This window comes from Scyliorhinus canicula, chromosome 16 (genome assembly GCF_902713615.1).
Source record: "Scyliorhinus canicula chromosome 16, sScyCan1.1, whole genome shotgun sequence".
Taxonomy (NCBI): domain Eukaryota; kingdom Metazoa; phylum Chordata; class Chondrichthyes; order Carcharhiniformes; family Scyliorhinidae; genus Scyliorhinus; species Scyliorhinus canicula.
Window position 1 is genome coordinate 115522489 of NC_052161.1, and position 22417 is coordinate 115544905.

At 52.1% G+C, this 22417-nt stretch overlaps 1 long non-coding RNA gene across 1 annotated transcript in view; it reads right to left on the reverse strand.

Annotated features, from left to right (window-relative positions):
* The window catches only part of LOC119950591, a 58212-nt gene that overhangs the window by 14726 nt on the left and 21069 nt on the right, over nucleotides 1-22417 (reverse strand). The window lies entirely within an intron of this gene.

Genomic DNA, 22417 nt, shown 5'->3' on the forward strand with positions numbered 1-22417 from the left:
CTGGAGTCTCTCCATGGTGAGTATATCCTTTCTTAGGGAGGAAGACCAAAACCGTACACAACACTCCAGGTGTAGTCTCACCAAGGCCCTGAATAACTATAGTAAGACACCCTTACTTCTGAACTTAAATCCTCTTGCAGTGAAGGTCAACATATCATTTATCCTCCTAATTGCTTGCTGCACCTGCCTCACCACTTTTATTTGCTGGTGTACAAGGACACCCTTTGTACATCCATATTTCCCAACATATCACCATTTAAATAATACTCTTTTTTTCTGTTTTTCACACTAAAATGTATAGCTTCACATTTTGCCATGTTGTACTGCATCTGCCATGTGTTTAACCTCTCACTCAACTTGTCCAAATCACCTTAAGCTACCTTGCATCCATCTCACATCTCACAATTCTGCCCAGTTTTGTGTCGTCAGCAAACATGGAAATGTTACATTTGGTCTGTATTTCTCCCTTTTTTCTCTCCCTTCCTTTTCAAAAGAAATATTTTTATTAAGGAATTTAAATCAACATTAAACACGGACCATCACAAGAGTAAGAACAAACAAAAATCTCATACAAAATAACTACCCGAACACCCCGATTTCCCTGCCGTTCCCCCTCTTCCCGTCCTAACCGTCCCATTTTAACCCCATTATCCATCAGTTGCTGATACCTCAATTTTCCTTGAAAAAATCGATGAACGACTTCCATCTCCAGGCAATCCCATCAACTGACCCTCTTAAGGCAAACTTGATTTTCTCCAACTTTAGGAATTCCGCCACATCCCTGGCTTCCGCAGACCCGAATCCCTCCATTCCAGCAAAATTTGTCTCCGGGCTACCAGGGAGGCAAAGACCACAACGTTGGCCTCTCTCGCCCCCTGGACTCGCGGGTCTTCCGACACACCAAATATTACTACTTCTGGACCCAGAGCCACCTTCACCTTCAGCACCTCGGACATTACATCTGCATATCCCTGCCAGAATCCCTTCAGCTTCAGACATGCCCAAAACATATGGACATGGTTTGCAGGCCTCCCCACACATTGCCCACACCTGTCCTCCACCCCCTCAAAGAACGTACTCATCCTGGCTACCGTCATCTCTGCCCTGTGAACTACTTTAAATTGGATAAGGCTAAGCCTCGCGCACAAAGAAGATGCATTCACCCTCCTCAGAGCCTCCTCCCACAACCCAACCTCCATTCCCTCCCCAGCACCTCTTCCCAATTCCTCTTGACTTTTCCTATCAGGGCTCCCTCCCAGTCCATTAACTCCTTGTAAATTTCGGACACCATGCCCTCCCCCACACCCTCCTTCGACACCACCTTATTGTGTAGTCCTGGGTGAGGCAGATTGTGAAAAGACGGCACCTGCTTCCTCACATAGTCCTGTACTTGCAAATAGCGGAACCCATTCCCACTGAGCAGCTCTAATTCCTCCTCCAATTCCTCTGAACTCGAAAAGCTGCCACTCACAAACAGGTCCCTATACCGCTCGATCCCTCTCCATCGCCAACATTAAAATCCCGCATCCAGCTCCCTTGGTGAAAATCTATTACTGCAAATCGGTGCCAACACCGAGGCACCTTCCAACCTCAAATGCTGCCGCCACTGTTCCCCACACCAGCAGGGCCACCACCGGGCTTGTGGAGCACTTGGCTGGCGAGAACAGCAGAGGTGCTGTCAACAATGCCCCTAAACCCGTATCCGTTGTACCGCCTCCATCCACCCTCACGCCGACCCCCACCCCGTCCCCACTACCCACTTCTTTACCATAGCATTATTTGCTGTCCAATAATAATTCATTATGATTTGCAAGGACAGCCACACCACCCCCCCCCCCCCCCCCCCTCCGCCCTCACCCCCACTCCAACAGGACCTTCTTAACCTGTTGGTTTTTTCCGCCCAAGCAAGCCCCCAGATCAACAAATTAACTTTCCTAAAGAATAATTTGGGGATGAAGATGAAAAATATATGGCAGCACCGTCATTTTCACTGTCTGCACCCGCTTCGCCACCGATAGCAGTAGCACATCCCACCCTAACCCTAACATCCCATCCCTAACCCTAACCTCTGCATAGGCGAGGGTTGAGCGGTTTGGGGATTTGTTCATCAACGGCGGCTTTCTTATAATGCAGAACAAGGCCAGCAGCACGGGTTCAATTCCCGTACCAGCCTCCCCGAACAGGTGCCGGAATGTTGCGACTAGGGGCTTTTCACAGTAACTTAATTGAAGCCTACTTATGACAATAAGCGATTATTATTATTCTGGGCTTGGAAGAGTTGGAGGAGGAATTTGAACTGCCCGTCGGGAATGAGTTCTGATTTTTGCAGTTGAGGGACTTTGTTCAGAGGCAGATATCCTTTCCTCACCTGCCGCACCAATGGTTACAAGATAAGGTGGTGTCAAGAACAGGGGTAGGGGAGGGGAAGGTGTCAGGAGCCCCGATAGGGGAAGTGAAGCGGACGTGGGAGGAAGAGTTGGGTAGGAGGTTGGAGGCTGGGCTGCGGGAGGATGCCCTGAGGAGAGTTAATGCATCCTCATCATGTGCTAGGCTTAGATTTGTACAGTTTAAGGTGGTCCACAGGGCACACATGACTGTGGCCAGGATGATGAGTTTTTTTGAAGGGGTGAAGGATAGATGTGGGCGGTGTGCGGGTGGGCCCGTGAACCATGTCCACATGTTCTGGGCGTGTCCAAAGCTTGGGGGATTCTGGCAGGGGTTTGCTAACGTTATGTCGGAGGTCCTGAAGGCGAAGGTGGTCCCGAGGCCAAAGGTGGCGATTTTTGGTGTGTCAGAAGACCTGGGAGTCCGGGGGTTGGGGGGGGGGGGGGGGGGGGGGGTGGTGCGAGAGAGGCCAATGCCTCCCTGGTAGCCCGGAGACGGATATTGTTAGAATGGTGGGACTCGGGCCCCCTGAACCAGACTGTGTGAGAGTGACCTGTCAGGGTTTCTCAGGGTAGAGAAAATAAAGTTTGCCTTGAGAGGCTCTGTGGAAGGGTTTGCCCGGCGGTGGAAGCCGTTTATCGACTTCTTCGGGAAAAGTTAAGCTGTCAGCAGTGGGGGGGAGATTAGTCTGTTCTGGGCGGGGTTATCACCGTACTCTGTTTCTTTTTAGTGCCTCGGCAGGGAATGAGCCCTCTTCCGAGGCCACACTCAGTGTAATTTCAATGCAGGAAGAGATTGGGACAACAGTTTTTTTTAAAGTTAGAATACCCAATTCATTTTTTCCAATTAAGGGGCAATTTAGCGTGGCCAATCCACCTAGCCGGCACATCTTTGGCTTGTGAGGGCGAAACCCACGCAAACACGGGGAGAATGTGCAAACTCCACACGGACTGTGACCCAGAGCCGGGATCGAACCTGGGACTTTGGCGCCGTGAGGCAGCAGGGCTAACAACATTTTTAAATGGCGTCACAATCTCCCGACCTCCGGTGCAAGCCGGACACCCTGTACCGGACCAGTACTGAATTGCGCCAAACTGGTGTCTCTTCACTCGGCTGGTAGATGCCAGGTGGCTGTTAAATCTGGTCCCATTGTGGGCGGGACCCAGATTGCGCCGTCACAAGATATGGTTCTATCTCGCGAGGTGTAAAGTCCATCGGGAATCCCGGGTGAGGCCTCTCCCGGAATCTACCGGCTGTGTTGCGCCCCGGTTCCAGTGGGACTTGGCTGGCAGATCGTGACCGTAGTTCCCCACTGCTGAAAAAAATTCTGAAGTTGTTGGAAAGACCAGCTCCATAAGTGGAGGGGTCGCCAAAGCTGCCACCCACGGACATCATGACCCGCAGCAGACATAGGCAACAAACAACCCATTGATCCCAGAGAGGCAACTCCCCCCCCCCCCCCCCCCCCACCATCACTAAAAGTCCATGTGATCCACCGCTACTCCACCCAGACATGAGGGTTTCCCGACCCCACACCCATTCATCCTCATGGGCGTCGGGTCATCGGACCCCTCCCCCAAGCGAGCATACCCCACTATGAGGTCGCTGGGGGCTTCCCCCATCTTTAGCCCCCCCCCCCCCCCCCCCCCGCCTTCAAGCCAGGTCTCCATTAGTGGAGACCAGTACTAATTTGTGCCAGCCTAAGGCCTGGCTGGTGCAGTCGGTGAATACCAGGAGCTGGGAGAATGCAGACTCAAAAGGGCTGTGCATATTTAAATGAGCCTAATGGATCATTTAAATATGATCATCTGGATCACTCTGGCGAGGGCCTGATCCAGATCACGCCCGGCATAGCGGGTTGGTTGCACTGCGCCCTGCGCGAAACCTATTTTGGGCCTCTCCCACACGCACCCGAGGCAACGGGATTGGAGCCGTGCATAATGTGGTGGGGGAATCATGCTCAACATTAAAAGAACAATTTGTCAATTCTTTCCTTTTACGAGACACTTAAAGGTGAAGGGAACATTAGGCAGGACTATAACCCTGCTTCTCCGCCTCATATTCCATTTGAATGTAGGACCAGTGAATTTATTCATAATTGCCGAAGACTGCAAGAAGGCTTATCCGATTAACCTAAAGAAGTTGTTCCACCCCAAGAGACCATATGATGTGCTAGAAAGAGATATACTGAGGGTTATATTGATCACTCGTGAATTGGTTCCCGTTCTCTCCTGCAATAATTATGCCTATTTTTTATACTTAGCGAATAATTTTTTAAAAACTGTAGTTCAGTCTGTAAAAAAGGTTGTCCTCCCTCGGGAGGAAAGACCCAAGACATTTCACAGTTTAAAATCAGTGAATCACTCAAACGTCATCAGGATTAATTGCTTGGCAGAAGTTACAGAAAACATGCAGCAGAGAATTAAAAGCCAGCATTCAGAAACGGTTCCAACTAGTTGCACGAGAAAAGAGATTTTGGAGAAAGTCCAACCCAACGCTTACATGCCTAAACAGATATTGCAGGTTCTAAGAAATCTTTTTTTATTCATTTACAGAATGTGGGAGTCGCTGGTTGCCTCCGGAACGGGTTAATAATCCAGGGGATGGCATGATGGTGCCGCAAGCGATTGCCCTCCCCCCAGTGCCCCCCCCTCCCCCACCCTCTTATGGTGGCCCACCCCAGCCGAGGGTCCCCCACCCTCCCCGGCCTGTGAGCAAAGATGGCTATTTACCTCCTCAGCTCCCCACAGAAGCCCTTCTGCCAGGTTCACGTTTTCCAAAAGGAGTACTAATCGGTGCCAGGTGAGCACTTGCTCAGGAGGCAGGTGACTCTCGTTAATTGAATGGAAATTGTACTTGAGTGGTGATAATTGGTTTCTCTCTTCGCTGCGGCGAGATCCCGATTTCACCTACGGGAACGGGCTGGTTGCTTCGCAAACTGTTTGTCGCCTGTCGCGGTTCTTGTTTTTGGCTTCTCCCGCTATTCCCGGCCTTGTTTTGCCTGAGCGAGATCATAACGAGGCTGGAAGATCGCGCCCATAATAATCTTAGACAACTCTTGTATGTTTGGGAAATCTAAATAAGTGACAAAGAAATGCGTAAGCACAGACCATGTAAATGTTGCCACAAGAGGACCACAGGCTGCTCTCCCCTTTGAGAGCTGATTGGTGGTGACTTAACCTGAGGATCACCACACCTCACGCAAGGGGCAAGGTTGAGAAGGCGGGCCCTTCATCACTAACTTCAGTGGATATTGGAATTGAATGCACGTTGTCGACATCACTCTGCCTCACAAACCTCCTCCGGGTGCTCTGGTTTCCTCCCACAGTCCAAAGATGTGCAAGTTAGGTGGATTGGCCATGCTAAATTGCCCTTAGTGTCCAAAAAGATTAGGTGGGGGTTACTGGGTTACGGGGATAGGGTGGAGGTGTGAGCTTGAGTAAGATGCTCTTTTCAAGGGCCGGTGCAGACTCGATGGGCTGAATGGTCTCCTTCTATAAACTCTACGATTCTATGAAACCAGCTGTCCAGCCAACTGAGCTAACCGACCCTCATAGTAAGCACAGTACAGGAATAATAGAAATAGAGAATAAAGGAGTAGGCCTTTCGGCCCAGTGAGCCTGCTCCGCCAGTCAATGTGATCATGTCTGATCCTCTATCCAAACGCCATACTCCCACTCTCTCCCCATACAACTTGGAACCTCTTGTGTCTAGAAATCTATCTGTTTCTTAAATGCATTCAATGACTTGGCCTCCACAGCCTTACATGGTAGAGAATTCCACAGAATCATCACTCTCTGAGTGAAGAAATTTCTCCTCATCTCAGTTCTAAATGGCCTACCCCATATCCTGAGACTGTGCCCCCTTGTTATAGAACCCCCTAGCCAGGGGAAACATGATCCTTGCATTCAGTCTGACAAGCCTTGTCAGAATTGTATTTTTTGAAGTAAGATCACCTCTCATTCTTCTAAGCTCCAGTGAATACAAGCCCAGTCAACCCAGCCTCTCCTCACACAACAATCCTGTTTTCCCAGGAATTAGTCTGATGAATGTCTAACCTCTATGGAAAGTATGTATTTTCCTAGGTAAGGGGACCAACATTCCACACAATACTCCAGGTGTGGTCTCATCAAGGCCCTGTACAGCTGCAGTAAGACATCCTTGCTCCATGCTCCAATCATCTTGCAATGAAGGCCAAAGTACCATTTGCCTTCCTAACTGTTCCCTGCACCTGCATTGTCGCTTCCAATGATTGGTGCACAAGAACATCCAAGTCCCTTTGTACATCAACATTTCCCAATCTAAGGCAGCACGGTGGCGCAGTGGGTTAGCCCTGCAGCCTCACGACACTGAGGTCCCAGGTTTGATCCCAGCTCTCTGTCACTGTCTGTGTGAAATTTGCACATTCTCCCGGTGTTTGCGTGGGTTCCACCTCCACAACCCAAAGATGTGCAGGCTAGGTGGATTGGCCTCACGAAAATTGCCCCTTAATTGGAAAAAAAAGAATTGGGTACTGTACTCTAAATTTATTTTTTAAAACATTTCTCAATCTGTCACCATTTATGTCTGCCATTCTGTTTTTCTAATGGAGTGGATAACTTTAAATTTATCCATATTAAACTGCATCTGCCATGTATTTGCCCACTTACTCAACTTGCCTAAATTGCCTTAAAGCCTCTTTACTTTCTCCTTGCCACTCACAGTTCCACCTAGTTTTGTGTCATCAGCAAACTTGGAAATATTACATTTTATTTCCTCATCCAAATCATTGATATATATATTGTTAATAGTTGGGATCTCAGCACTGACCCCTGTGGTATCCCACCGGTCACCGCTTCCCACTCTGAAAAAGACCCATTTATTCCTACTCTGTTTTCTGCTAACCAATTCTCAATCCCGCCACTATATTACCCAAATCCCATGTGCTTTAGATTTGCATGCTAACCTCTTATGAGGAACTTTATCAATAGCTTTCTGAAAGTACAAATGCACCACATCCACTAGTTCTCTCTTAATTATTCTACTAGTTACATCCTCAAAAAACTGGAGTAGGTTTGTCAAATATGATTTCCCTTTCCTGTTGATATTTGCTCAGTGTCCTGTTATCACACTCCAGCATTTCCCCTACTACTGATGTTAGGTTAACTTGTCTGTTTTCTCCCACCTTGCCTTCTTTATTCAATGGTGGGGTTACATTTTCCACTATCCTACCTGCAGGGATTATTCCAGAATCCACAGAAGTTTGAAAGATGAAAACCAACACATCCACTATTTCCGTGGCCATCTCCTTTAATAGTTTGGGATGTAGATAATCAGGCTCTGAGGATTTAGCAGCTTTGAGACCCAATTAATTTCTCAATTTTTTACTTATGCCAATTTCCTTCAATTCCTCCTTCTCACTGGACCCTAGCTCCCCTAGTATTTCTGGGAAATTTTGTGTATTCTTGTGTATTCTTCTGTGAAAACAAAACTAAAGCTGTGTTTTGGTGCCAGAATGAAATGTATAACTGTTGCAATGCATGCATTTGTTCCTTAAATATTAGCCATTACCTATCAAAGTGTGGTGGCGAGTGTTTCTGGTGGTGTCGTTCTCACTGGCCGGAATAGCATGAACTCATGCCCAATTCCATGCTTGGAGCCTCATTAATTATGCATGGACAAGCATCTCTCCGAATCACCTGAGGGGTGGGGAGCTGATTCTTCTATCCGCTATCATCTGGCGGGTTCGAAGGTTCGGTGCCATGTTTAAACACCATGCAACACTTTCAAACCATGCTCTCCAGCCACTTGTTTTCATGCAGGATGTCAGGAACCCAGAGGCAAAAGGCTCGAGGAAGCACAGCAATCTCATTACCAGCCCCCCCCCCGGTCAAGAGTAGGGCCCATTTCAACTCCCTCTGGTATCAAACACTCAGCGTGACATCATGTGCTCAAACAGCTACTCCCCTCACAGATCTCATACATCCATTAGCATGGGACACATGTCAACATTCATACTCCCACACATTCACATCGTCACCTTCCCATTTATCATGTTGCTCACATTCCATCCACACATGGGGGGGGGGGGGGGGGGGGGGCATGCCTTTCACCCAGCCTCAGTTCCATCCCTCAGATCAATGTCTTTTGTCTTCATACAGGGCAAGCTGGCACACAGAAATGAGAGTTAGCCCAGACCGGGAGAGGAATGGCAGAGACCATTGCCCTCATGGAATTGCAGGAGGCTGCAGCCAACCCTAATGGTTAGGACAGAGATTGCTCATGTAATGTAGCAGAGATTGGCGACAGATCATCAGACAAAGATTCAACAGTCCGTCGTCAGACAACAGTGAATGTTGAAAACCCCGTCTGCATCAATGGATCCAAAGTGGAGATGGTCAGATGGTCGATAGCCTTAGGTTCCTGGGGGGTCACCATCACTAACAGTCTGCCCTGATCCACTCACGTTGATGCAACAGTCAAGAAAGCCCAACAACATCTCTACTTCCTACGGAAGCTAAAGAAATTTGGCATGTCTGCATCGACTCTCACAAACTTTTACAGATGTGCCATAGAGAGCATCCTATCCAGCTGCATCACAGCTTGGTATGGCAACTGCTCAGAAGATCGCAAGAAACTGCAGAGTGTGGTGAACTCAGCCCAACGCATCACACAAGCTTGCCACCCTCACATTGATTATGTCTACACCTCCCGCTGCCTCAGGAAGGCAGACAGCATTATCAGAGACTCCTCCCACCCAGGCATTGCCTTCTTCCAGACCCTTCCATCGGGCAGAAGGTACAGAAGTCTGAAGACCCGCACATCCAGACATAGGAATAGCTTCTTCCCCACAACTACAAAACTCCTCAACAACTCCCCCTCGGACTGATCTGTACCCTGTAAGAACACTATTCACGACGCCCAATGCTGCTCTTGCTCATGTATTTGCTTTGTTTGGTCCCTTGTTCCGCACTGTAACCAATCACTGTTTGTCGATGTACCATTTGTTAATGTACCCTGTTGATTGTTCTTTTGGCCTACTATGTGCGTACTGTGTACATTCCCTCGGCCTCAGAAAAATACTTTTCACTGTACTTCGGTACATGTGACAATAAATCAAATCAATCAATGATGGAGGACTCCATTCGCCCGTTTTCTCTGATGTCGTGGCTCTGACATGTGAACAGCTCGAGGCCACCATGAGAAGTTTGGCAACTAGCATGGAGACCTAGGTCTAGCAGGTCTTACCGGATTTGGGCTCAGCTCTACAGTCCATGACAACACACCCTGATGGGCATCAGCAGGATGTAAGTGACACGGGGATGAAGCAGCTTGATTTCCCTCCAGGTGCCCCATCTTCTGCAGGAGTCATGCCAGGGCCCCCAGGCACCCTACCAGGAGGATGAGTGTCAGCCAGACAGCGGGAGGGGCCTCCAAAGTTGTGCAGCCATTCAGAATCTCCTCTGCCTATGCTCCCACCGCCTCCAAGTGAGCCTATCAGCAGCAAATACAGGGAGGTCTCTGATTGGATGAACAGTTTGACTGCCTTTTTCAAAGAGTAAGTCGCTTGATGTCCAACAGTTTGGCAAACCACATACAATACTGCTTGAAGATGACAGAGCGGTGCTTCGGTGGGCTCTGGCACTATCCTGCATTTTGGGGGTCCCCCTGTCATTTAGGCATGGTGTGCTTTGTTGTAAATCCGCCCCTGAGGTCAAGGGTAGCAGGCGCATGGGAACACTTTGCCTCCAAGTCACTCACAAACCAGATTTAGACATATCATCATTCCATCATCACTGGACCCAAATCCTGGAATTCCCTAACAAAGTGTTCTGGGAGTACCATTCACCACATGGACTACAGAGGTTTAAGGAGGCAACTTACCAACGCTTCCTCAAGGCAATTAGCAATGGGTAATAAATGCTGGATTTACCAGTGGCACTCTCTAATCAATGAATTAATAAATTGAAAAAGTTTTGTTTTCTCCACTTTACAAATTAGTGGAGAAATAAGTCGAAGATAATAATAATAATAATCTTTATTGTCACAAGTAGGCTTACATTAACACTGCAATGAAGTTACTGTGAAAATCCCCTAGTCCCCACATTCCGGCGCCTGTTTGAGTACACAGAGGGAGAATTCAGAATGTTCAATTCACCTAACAGCACGTCATTCGGGACTTGCGGGAGAAAACCGGAGCACCCGGAGGAAACCCACGCAGAGATGGGGAGAACGTGCAGACTCCGCACAGTGACCCTAGCCAGGAAACGAACTTGGGACTCTGGCGCTGTGAAGCAACAGTGCTAAGCACTGTATGCACCTCTGTCTTTACCGTTCGCCGTTAAACAGAATCCTTTACCGTTTACTCCTTAAAATGTGTTCTGAGCTGTTGTATAATGCAAATAATCCAATGACATTGCAAGTTACTGCATGAAAATTCTAGACATGATTCAGCAGACTTGAGTTGAAGTCTGCTGAAGGGCGGGTTTAGTGGGGTGTGCCTGAGGCTCGCCAGCAGGAAAGGTTCCTCGCAGATCGTAGTGCCATTTTGACTGCCTGCCCTGCTCTTCCCCTCTCCCCCCCTTTCAGACTCTCTCCCTGTTTTTGTGACTGCCCCTCACCCCCCAACCTTGGGTATGCCCCCTGGTACCCTCCCTTTTGCCCCGGCGAGGTCTCCCAGGCCTGCAGGTGAACCCCGGGCCCCTGAAGAATCAAGTGAATGCATATTTAAATGAGCCTAATAGCTGCAATTTTCAAACCCATGCCACTGTTTTGTTAATTTCCTCTGTGCTCGCTTTAGAGTAATTATGCGCTTCCTGTGATATGGTGACCAGAACTGTACACAAAATTCCAGCTCTGGCCGAACCCAGGGGTTTTCAACCTCAGATTCACGACCCATGTGTGGGTCGCGGGTAGGTTTCATGAGAGTCACGGGGTGATCAGTCGTGGCGTTCCTGGTCACGGTAGGAACGCCCAACGGCCGCTCCCACTTTTATAAATGCCGGCAACGATGGACTTTGAGATTGCCGGCCATCCCGCGAATGCGTGCCGGATCAAGCAGTGCGCAGGCTCAGAGCCCAGTGGGTGGACAGTCTCTTCCTGATGTCAGAGTGCTGTCCAAGGCCAGTTTTCTTTCAGCAAACGAAGCGGCGACAGAGAGCAGGTCACACGCCCCAAACACTGACATTGCATGTTCTGGGGAGAGAGAATCCTCCATGTTTCAGCTGCCAGCAGTGCTGGTGTGACCTCCAAGGCCTCTAGTGAACAAGCCATGAAGAAGAAGCTGAAAACAGGAATGAAGCCGCATAAAGATGATTACCTGAGGTATGGCTTATTAAATTTGCCACTGCAAATCAGGATTCAAAGTTCATGTGTGTTATATGCATGGAAGCACTGGCAAATGAAAGTTTAATCCAGTGAAATCGTCAAAGAAATTTGAAGATTAAACATGGCGAGTTCAAGGACAAACCTCTTGATTTTTTTTTCAACCGATGCAGATCTTAAATCACTATCAAAAATGTAACATTGAGTAACAAAGCAAGTGAGGTCGTGAGGAGCAAGCAGGCTCACCTGTCACATTAAAGGTAAGTGAAAATGTTGGGTCACGGAGGTCAGCTGGTGTGGGTCGGGAAGGTCGGCCGGTGTGGGTCCCGAAGGATGACTGAAGAACCCTGGCCTAACCAGTAATGGCTCCATAATTACAGCCCTTTTTTGTATTCAACACCTAACCCAATAATGGAAAACATTCCATTTGTTCTCCACCTGTCCTGCCACCTCCAGGCCTGTGGCCATGTATTCCAAGCCACTTAGAATTATAGAAACACCATAGTGCAGAAGGAAGCCATTCGGCCCATCGTGTCTGCACCGACCCTCTGAAAGAGAAGCCTAACCAGGCTCCCATCCTACATCTGCCAGCCCACAACCCCACCTAACCCACAGACCCCTGGACACTAAGGGCAATTTAGCACGGCCAATCCACCTAACCTGAACATCTTTGGACTGTGGGAGGAAACCCACGCAGACACGGGGAGAAAGTGCAAACTCCACACAGACAGTGACCCAAGGCTGGAATTTAATTCAGGTCCCTGGCGCTGAGAGGCAGCAGTGCTAACTACTGTCCCACCGTGCCGCCCTCAAACTTCCTCAACCCCTCTCAATATCTTCCCGTTTATTGAATAGCCCCTTGCTTTATTTGCCCTCCCAAATGTATTATCTGACATTTTTCCAGATTGAATTCCATTTGCTATTTCTTTGCCCACTCAACCAAACCATTGATATCATTCTAGAGCCAACTGTTATCTTCATTGTCAACTACACAGCCAATGTTTGTGTCATCTACCCCTCCCCCTTCAACCCTCCCTCCACCCCCCCTTTAACCCCCCCTCCCCAACTCTCCCTGCAAGCCCTCCCCACCCACTACTGTGAGCCACGCGTGTGGCTAACGATGCCCTCTCTTTGTCTCTGCAGGAAAAGCTCTCCTGCAATTGACGGTTGAGGACCCAGACTGGCGGTGGGCTGCTGGACTTAAGAATCCGCACCTCCTTCAAGGGACTGGCACCGGTGCCGTGTGGGACACACTCTATTCCACTGAAAAATGGTGCCGGATACGTGGGTCTGTGATCGACACTTGGGAGGCTGGCAAGCTGCAGCTGCATATACACATTACACTCCGTAACAACACACATCCCAGCCATCAAGGTGGCACTGGTTGTGCTGGGCCATGCCCATACAGCTGACGGGCAGCTGGGTCCTCAGGGCGTGGGACGGGGACCGGCACATGGTCCGCCACCTCAAGCATCTGCAGACTCTGCTGCTGCTGCCGCCTACTCCGGTGTCTGGTCGCATCACCTCGCATGAGCACCACGAGGGCAACGTCTGCATCCAGCATCTCTGCCATAGTGTTCAATATCTGTAAGGCATTGGGAGAGGGTTAGACTGACAAACTGTGGTGGCTCCTACCCCGGGACCCTCCATTCCGCCACTGAGCCCACCTCCCCGTCCCAGAATGCCTCCCTCACCTGACCCAAGACCCCGTACCCTGGACACCTGCTCACAACGTCAACTGGACCTGTCGCTGGTCCTCTCCCTGTGGCACTCACCCACCCTCCAGCCATGGACATGCTCCCCGAAGCTGTGTCCCATCCCCTGGGTGTTTGGATATTGGCTGCTGCATTTGTGGTGTTGCCTCCCGCAGTGTTCAGGCAGTGTCCAGGCATCAGAGTCTGATTGGGATGCTAGGCAATGACTCCCACATGCTATATGGCCCGCCCACCCACGGGGATCCATTTGGGATGTATGCGTGCACACTTAACCACGATTGCCAATTCCTAAGCTATAGCCTTCAGCTTCACGGCCGGAGGCCTTGGCTGTCGGTGAGGGTTGTGGGTGGTCGGTGGGGCAGACAAGTGTGGCCCCCGAGTGAGTACATATGATCCAGGGGTTGGCATCGTTCCGCGAGTAGTTGCCTCCTGGTTAACCCCCCCCCCCCCCAAGCGCCTCACCCCCCCCCCCCCCCCCCCCCCCCAACAGCCCCACTGAGAACTGGGGCAGCACAGCAAGCTCAGTGCCACAGGCTCGTTACCTGTGAGCAAAGATGGCTACTCATCTCTTTGGCTCTCCACAGAAGCCCTTCCACTAGGTTCACGTTTCTAATCAGTGCCAGCGTGAGCACTTGCTGGGAAGGCCGCTGAATGACAGGAGGCCGTTGGATGTGGGGTGGCTCCCGTTAATTGTATGGAAATAGGGCTTAAGTGGTGATAATTGGTTTCTCGGCACGCTCCGGCGAGATCCTGATTTTGCTTTGGGGAGTGGGCCGGTTGAATCGCAAACTGTTTGGCGCCTGGCACGGATCTCATTATTGGCTTCTCCCACTATTCACCAGCCTCAGTTCGCTTGAGCGAGAGCTCCTTTTGCACGCAAAGTTCTAACCCAGGGAATGGGGGGGTTACATTTTAAACTTTGCATAATAGGTAAAATGACAAATCAGTAATCGGGTAAAAAAATCGGGAGTGAAATAAAATAGGTTGCTAATTCACTCGCACCTGTTTTACATTATCACACCACATGAATGTCTATCCCTGGACCTTTATTACAAATTTTAAGAGCTCTACAATAGGGAGTCTCTTGAATTTGGATTCACCAGTCACCTCATATCATCTACTGCCCAGTATCTAATTAAATAATTGCAACATCTAGGAGATAACATAGGGCAGGATTTTATGTGTTTGGAGGTGGGGTGGGCAGAGCGGGGTGGGGGGGCGGGAGCGTTAAATTGCATGGAGAGCAGGGCCTCGGCCAGGAGACCCATCATCTCCCCATTAAGGCCCTTAAGTATTTAAGTAGTCCGGCGCCGAGGTCCCAGGTTCGATCCCAGCTCTGGGTCACTGTCCGTGTGGAGTTTGCACATTCTCCCCGTGTTTGCGTGGGTTTCGCCCCCACAACCCAAAGATGTGCAGGGTAGGTGGATTGGCCACGCTAAATTGCCCCTTAATTGGAAAAAAAAGAATTGGGTACTCTAAACATATATTTTTTAATGTATTTAAGTAGTCACTTTGATTGCTGCATAGTTATCAGCCTCGAAGGGCCTGCTTTCTCTGCTTCTGTCAAGAATGTAGAATTACACATACATTTTTCTAAATTAATTTGCAGGATGTGGGCATCACTGGCTAGGCTAGTCCCTACTTGTCTTTGAACTGAATGGCTTGCTAGGCTGTTTCAGAGGCAGGTTTCCTTGAACCAGGTGGCTTGTATGACAAACACTTCATGGTCATCATTAGACTTTTGATTCCAGATTTTTACTGAATTCAAATTCACCATTTACCATGGTGGGATTCAAATTTGGGTCCCTAGAGTGTAAGCCTGGGTCACAGGATTACTAGTCAAATGACAATAATAATCTTTATTGTCACAAGTAAGCTTACATTAACACTGCAATGAAGTTACTGTGAAAAGCCCCATAGTCGCCACATTCCAGCACCTGTTCTGGTACACAGAGGGAGAATTCATAATGTCCAAATGACCTAATAGCACGTCTTTTGGGACTTGTGGGTGGAAACCGGAGCACCCGGAGGAAACCCACGCAGACACGGAGAGAACGTGCAGACTCCACACAAACCAGGTGATTTAAGCCGGGAATCGAACCTGGGACCATTGTGCTGTGAAGCTATAGTGCTAACCACTGTGCTACCGTGCTGCCCACAGGCTACGCCACCCACCTCCCTATGAACGTGGTCAATGGAGCAGGAAGTAGGTTTCATGGGCAGGATGCATTTGGAGAGCATGAGGGGACAGAGAAACTAGAAAGAAAAATGTCCATACAGGGTTAGGGCAAGAGGATCTTCAGAGGCAGTTTAAATATGACAGATGGTATGAATGGAGCAGGATGATAAAACACCCGATCCCATATGAATGTATATACAACTAGAACAATCTGAGTGATGTACAGATAGCATTCCCTAATTGGGTGAAGTACATAACAAGGATCCGGCAGTCTGATCATGTTTGGCAGTGCAGGTTCTCGGTCTTTTGGCCAAGGTGAGCGTGGGGTCAGGTGTAATGCCTGGATCTGGTATGTCTCTGTTGTGGGGACCATGAACTGGATTCAATTTGAACTGGTTTTTGGAGCAGGCAAAGAGCTGGATTAGGGGTTTTCCCCTGTCTACACTCTGAGCTCTGGCTTTGTAACTCTGATAAAGTAATAAAAAAAACTGAGAGAAGGTCTAGTTTGTTTTTGTTATACTGACACCTAGTGACTGAAAACCTTCCCTACAATTGTTTATTTTTTCTTTTTACGGATCAACTGATTCAAAACTTTTATACTGACAGGCAAATTTATTTCTCACTTATTTCTTGGCCGTCAGTGCCATCGCATTGACACCCAGGACTGGCAAGCAGTGTCGCAAAAAGCTCAATGACCTACTGAGGGCAGCCAGGGTGAGTACCCAGCAATGTGCCCATGGCACCAACCCCCCTACCCCCCACATGTGTGACACCCATCCCCTCCCCGGGGAGACGGTCCAACCACAGCCATGACCTGCATGGCTGCAGCCACCCATGCGAGCCATGTTGGCCGTGTGCTCTGTGCACCCATGCCAACATAGATCCAACCGCATGCATCGGACCGCCTAACACTGCTGTCATTCCCCCACACCACCAGCTCCCCCCCCCCCCCCAGGAGAAGAGCGCCCATTACCAACGAGAGCATGCCCGAACCGGCTGGGGGGGGCCTGACTTGCGGCCCGAACCGTACATGAGCAGAGGGCACTGGACATAGCTGGTGCACCCGAGAGCCGGGAGATTGCCCATGCTGAGATCGGGGGGGTGCCACCAAGTGAGATTCCCCCCCCTGCCTGGCCCCTTTCCCCTCAGCCCTCCCCCCTCAGCCCTTTCCCCTCAGCACTCCCCCGTCAGTCCTTTCCCCTCAGCACTCCCCCCCCTCAGCCTTTTCCCCTCAGCCCTTTCCCCTCAGCACTCCCCCCTCATCCCGTACCGCAACCCACATCCCCCTCCACCTGCCTAACCAAGATGGTGTATTGTGTGTCGCAGGGCCACGCGGTGACCGACCCGGAGAACCTGGCAGACACGGCCCCTGGCCAGCGCCTGGGTGGTCAGCCCGCAGGGACTCTAGCAGCAATGGGGAGGGCAGCTCCAACAACAGCCCTCCGGCCCAGTCCAGTGACGACATGACGACCCAGGCCACCAGCACACAGGGTACTCCCGACCTCAGGTCCGATGAAGACACTGACGTTGCGTCACAGCTTCCCCCTGCACCCTCCGCCACCACAGATACTCTCACCATTTTAGTGATGAGGCTTCTGGGACACTAACTGGTTTGCACCACACAGCTGATCCGGTACAGCAGATGGAGGTAGGAGCAGTCGAGGGGCCGGACGGTCAGAGGGCAGCCCAGCCTCGGCAAACACCTGCCGCCCAGACGGGTCCGGGTTCCTGGAGATCCCCCGCCCACCCATAGACCCGATGCAGTCAGGGATCCGGGCCGTAAGAATGTGACGGCCGGTTTCCAGCACCTGCAGACGCAAGTGCAGGAGTGCATCCGCGACAGGAGCAGGAAATGGCGCCGGTCATGAGTACCACACAGGCCAACACCACACAATGGTGGCGACGGTGTCCGGCATGGGACTGAGTTTGCAAGGCCTGGGGCTATCTGTGCACGCGGCCATCGCGGCCCAGGACAGGGCTGCCATCTCACAGGCAGCCATGAGCCGGGGCCAGCTGAATATCGCAGAGGCATTCAACAACCTGGCACGGTCTCAGCAGTCCATGGCCCAGTACCAGCAGGCCATCGCTGTGAGCATCAGCACCATTGCCCGGGTGATGGACGGTGTTGTACAGAGCCAGACAGGGATGGTGAACTCCCTGAGCACCATGCCTGCAAACGTCCAGATCCAGGTCGATACCAGCGCGGGCCTCCAGGACTGGCAGCGCCAGGTGTTGGTGCCCCGGGTGTTGGATCCACTCACTCCCCCATCCCATGGAGAGCCCCGTGGGCCACCGGGCACCCCGAGGGAGGAGGAGGTGCTGGGACCCGTTCCGGCTCCCCCTGCATTGGGGGTGCCGGAACCCCGCGCCACCCCTAACTCCCCCTACTGTCCCTGGTGCATCTGGTGGGCAGCGGGCAGAACAGGGTGGCACCACACCATCCCAATTGCCCGAGGTGCAGCCTGGCCCATCCAGGCCGGGCCGTCCCAGGAAACGGCCGCCAAAGGGGACCCTAGTCACAGGGCAGGGATTACAGGAGTCCACCTCCAGTTCTGCTGTACCGTCTGGGGGAACACCGAGACGTAGTCATAGGGCCCGTAAGGCCAGAAAGGTAGACACTGATGAGTAAGTTGGCACGGGTGCAGGGCACAGACTAGTTAAATGGGCTAGGGCACATGTACAGGACATCTGTTATTAAACACATTCCACACGTTTGTGAGCTGCCTCTGTACTCTGTCCGGTGCATGCGGGGGTGCCCCCCCCCCCCCCCCCCATGGTTCTCCCATGCCAACCCGCCCCCAGCCATACGACAGGGCCATGGGATGCAGTGTCTGGGCCGCGTGCAGGGTGCGCGCTTGATGTGCCCATGAGTCAGACATTGTCGAACGATGTATGGCTCGGAGCCCATCGCAGGGCGGGCTGTCATCATCCTCCATGCCTTGTACCAGACCCGCTTAACCATCAACCGTGTGCCCCCCATCCCGTTGTGCCGCAGGTGAATGTGTCATGGAGGGGTGGTATGCATGCGGGTGATGTGGTGGTGGGGGAGGCGAGGGTCGTCAGTGGTGGGGGAGATGAGGGTGGTCGGTGGTGGGGGAGGTGCCTAACTCTGCTGTTTGTGCCCATGCCCATCACTACTGACCCACACCATGGTCGCCGAAACGTGCAGCTACAAGTGACAGCCGTGCCTGCTGGCCCAGCCGGCGACACTGGGCAGCCTCCTGTTGCCGTCCATCCCGCATGTCCTGTGCATCTGCATCCCCCTCCCCATCCCCCTCATCTGGAGAAGAGTTCCCCTCATCCTGACCGTCCTCCTCCTCCTCATGCACATCGCCCTTCTGCTGGGCTATGTTGTGCAGGATGCAGCAGACCACGACGATGCGGCCGACCTTCTCCGATGGGTACTGGAGGGCCCCCCCAGAACGGTCCAGGCACCTGAAGCGCATCTTCAGCAGCCCAAAGCATATCTCGACCACACTCTTGGTTGCTGCATGGGCATCATTGTCATGGCGCTCCGTGTCGGTCTGCGGTCTCTGTATAGGCGTCATCAGCTGCAACAGCAATGGATAACCTCTGTCGCCCAGCAACCAGCCCCGCAGGCGGAGGGGGGTGGGGGTCCCTCGAACATGGTGGGGATGAACGATTGGGACAGTATAAAGGAGTCATGCACACTGCCAGGGTACCTGGCGCAGACTTGCAGGATCATCATCCTGTGGTCACAGACCGCCTGCATGTTCATTGAATATGTACCCTGCCTGTTCAGGCACATGGCCCTTTCCTCCGAGGTGCGCCGCATGGCGATCTGCAGTCCATCGATCGCCCCCTGCACCATGGGTATCTGGAAAACTGCGGCGAAACCCGCTGTGCGGGCATCCTGGTGGGCACGGTCCACAGGGAACTGTATGTACCGGTCCGCGAAGTCATACAGGGCGTCAGTGATGGCCTGGATGCACCTGTGCATCGATGGCTGGGAGATGCCGGACAAGTCCCCACTCGATGACTGGAACGACCCCGTTGCAAAAAAGTTGAGGGCGACCGTCACCTTGACGGCCACCGGGAGGGCATGTCCCCGGTTCCAGGTGTGCCATCAAGTGGCAGATGTGGGCGACTATCTCCCGGCTCATCCGAAGTCTCCTACTGCATGCCCTCTCCGGGAGTTCTTCGAAGGGCATGCAGGGCCGGTACACACGTTGTTGCATCAGGCGCCTCCGTGGCCGTGACACACACTCCTCCTCGTTATCCTCGTGCTATGGCTCCCGCACGGCGTGGTGCTCCTCCTGCACTTCTTGGGCGTGTGGCCCTGCAGCCGGGGCCGCTTGCACATGCCCCCTGCAGCCTGCTGCTCTTCAACAGGCTCCGCCACCTCCCTGTCACGCCCTTGCTCCAGCTTCCACTGGACCTCATACAGGGCAGCAGCCCCCGCCACGGCGGCCAACAACGCTGGGAGATGGCTAAACATTGATTGATCTGTAGGGGGTGGGAGTAGACAGGGTTTCAGCATTGGTATACACCCCTCCACAACCAGGTGCCATGGGCTATATGGCCAGCCCAGTTCCCAGCATGCGCCCCACCCCTGCCCCCTCGGTACCCTGAGAAATGACGGCCGTCCCCCCTGCCAGGGCCACTGTGTGGTGGCACTGCCCTCACTGGGTGGACAGTCCACCGTCATGGACTCTGGCCGTTGGGTCCACCCTGTTGTGGCGGGCTGTGTCTGCCCACAGCCTTTGTCGCCCCCACTGCTCCTTCACCACCCCCACCCCGGCAGAGTATGTGTCGGACCCCCACCCCCGGATATGTGGGACCACCCCCCACCCCAGGATGTGTAGCCCCCCACCCCACCCCTCGATGTGTGGACCCCACCCCACCCCCGGCAGCCTCCCCCACACTGCCCGCAGACACGGTGGTGCCACTCCCCCTCCCGGGCTGCCCGCCCCCCAGCGCAGTCAACCGCCGCCCCCCCCGCCCCCCCAGGGGCTGCTCCACGCCGTCACCCAACTCCTCCCGCAGCGTCAGCCAGCACGACTGGTTGACGCTGTTTTATACCGTCCAGCCTGGAGAATCCCTGCTCCATCAGAGAATCGCCGCTACGGCCGTTTTTGGCGATTCTCCCTGCGGCGGGGCGCCATGCACGGGCGCCCATTTTTGCACACATCGGAGAATGGCGACCCGGCGTCACAGCGGCGTTGCGCAATCCACGGGAGGTCAGAGAATCCCGTCCAAGATCTTTCACATTGTAGAGTGTTCAATCTCTGATTTCCTTAAGGCTAGATAGTTGTTTATACATGGACTGAATGTGGATTAAATGTCTTTTATTGAACATTTTCTCTTGACAAGTCAGTGCAAATCGATATTCATAAGTATGATCTGGGCCAGGATTCTCCCCTACCCGGTGAGGCGGTCCCAGCGTACCGGAGTGGCAAGAACCACTCCGACGTCAGGCCTCCCCAAGGGTGCGGAATTCTTCGCACCTTTAGGGGCTAGGCCCGCGCCGGAGTGGCTCCCGCTCTGCCGACCGACGCGAACGGCCTTTGGCGCCCCGCCGACCGGCATCGGGGCTAGCCGAAATGCCTTCGCCGGTTGGCGTGAGTCCGCGGATGCGCCGGAGTGTCAGCGGCCGCTGACGTCACCACCGGCGTATGCGCGATGGAGGGGGTCTCTTCTGCCTCCGCCATGGTGGAGGCTGTGGCGGCGGCGGAAGAAAAAGAGTGCCCCCACGGCACAGGCCCAACCGCTGATCGGTGGGCCCCGATCGTGGGCCAGGCCACCGTGGGTGCACCCCCCCCGGGGTCCGATCGTTTCCCCCCCCCCCCACCCCCGGACCCGCTCGCGCAGCCTGCTCCCGCCGGCACCAGAGGTGGTTTAAACCACGTCGGCGGGAGAGGCCTGACAGCGGCGGGACTTCCGGAGAATTCCGGCCACGGCGGGGGGCGGGACTTACGAAGGCCCCGGGCGATTCCCCGACCCTGCGGGGGATCGGAAAATTCTGCCCCTGATAGCTATGACAGCTGAAGTATGATACAGATTGGGATCTGAATATTGAATGTGACAGTAGAGAGGGATGACCAAAGTTCATGTAATCAGGGTGTCGAAGCAGTTTGGGTTGAGATGAGAAATTATCAAGGTAAGAAGTAACTTGTGGGAGTGTTTTACAGGTCCGTAATTAAAACTATATGGTGGGACAGGTTATAAAAGAGGTAATGGGAGCTTGTCAGAAAGGTACTACAATGGTCATTGGGATTTTAATCTTGCATATATAGATCGGAAAATCAAGTGGGCCAAGGTAACGTGAATGAGATCATAGAATGTTTTCAGGAATGGCGCTGAGGTCCCAGGCCCTGGGTCTCTGTCCGTGTGGAGTTTGCACATACTCCCTGTGTTTGCATGGGTCTCACCTCCACAACACAAAAGATATGCAGGCTAGGCGGATTGGCCACGCTAAATTGCCCCTTAATTGGAAAAGAAACATGTTTATCTAATTATGTTCATCTAAAATTTAGTTTTAAAAAAAGAATGTTTTCAGGATAGTTTCCACGTGTTCATGGTCTGGAGCCAATCAGACAGCAGACATTGCTTGACCTGATATTGTGCAATGAGATAGGATTAATTGATAACCTCAGAATGAAGGCACCCCAAAGTAACAGCGATCATAATATGATTGAATTTCACATTTAGTTTGACTACTAATGGCAATTATGAGGACATGAAAGTAGAGTTAGCTAAAGTGAATTGGCAAATATGCTTAATGGATAGATCAAGAGATGTTCAGTGACAGACATTTAAAGAGATTTAAATGTTGAAATCATTATTAAAGGTGTTATAGCAGGGCACTTGGGAA